Source organism: Rhinopithecus bieti, unplaced genomic scaffold (genome assembly GCF_001698545.2).
Source record: "Rhinopithecus bieti isolate Rb0 unplaced genomic scaffold, ASM169854v2 scaffold_38004, whole genome shotgun sequence".
Lineage (NCBI taxonomy): Eukaryota > Metazoa > Chordata > Mammalia > Primates > Cercopithecidae > Rhinopithecus > Rhinopithecus bieti.
In genome coordinates, this window is record NW_016816095.1 from 2419880 (window position 1) to 2420498 (window position 619).

Here is a 619-nt window from a genome sequence, read left to right on the forward strand (position 1 = left end):
GAGACACAGAGGCAAATGTTTCCTTTTTTTTTTTTTTTTTTTTCTTTTAATATGAAGAGCTTTTTAGAATTTGCGATGTTAGTACCTGGGTAATGGTGTCTTAGCTGTATTCCTGCATTGTATAGAGGTTTTGAGGGTGACTTGTTAATGTGTGCAGTGTCTGAGATGCCGTGTCTGGGTGCAAGAAAGACTGTGACTAGCAAGTGGCTTCTTCCAGAGGCCTGAGCCAGGGTCAGACTGGTAGCTGGGAGGTAAAAGACATTATACCCTGTTATGAATTCTTGCTCAAAGTCCTATTTTAATAGTTTAATATTTACATCTAAATAGTCCCCCCAAACCCAACAAAACCCCTCAAATACCCTAACTTTTAGTGTCAGCCCTTTTCAAAGGAAGAGCAACTATTCACGGGCTTCTTATGCCGTCAAAATTTACAAGCTATTACTTAAATTACAACTCATAATAATTCCTCAAAGGTAAAAGGAAGAGTTTCCTAATATGAGAGTTAGTGGATGATTTTCAAGCTTCATATTTCTCTTTCTTTTTAGAGGACAAAAGAAAGCAAAGCATAAAAGAGAAATGGTTTTAATACTGAGTAGAAAATGCAATATATATGTAGAAA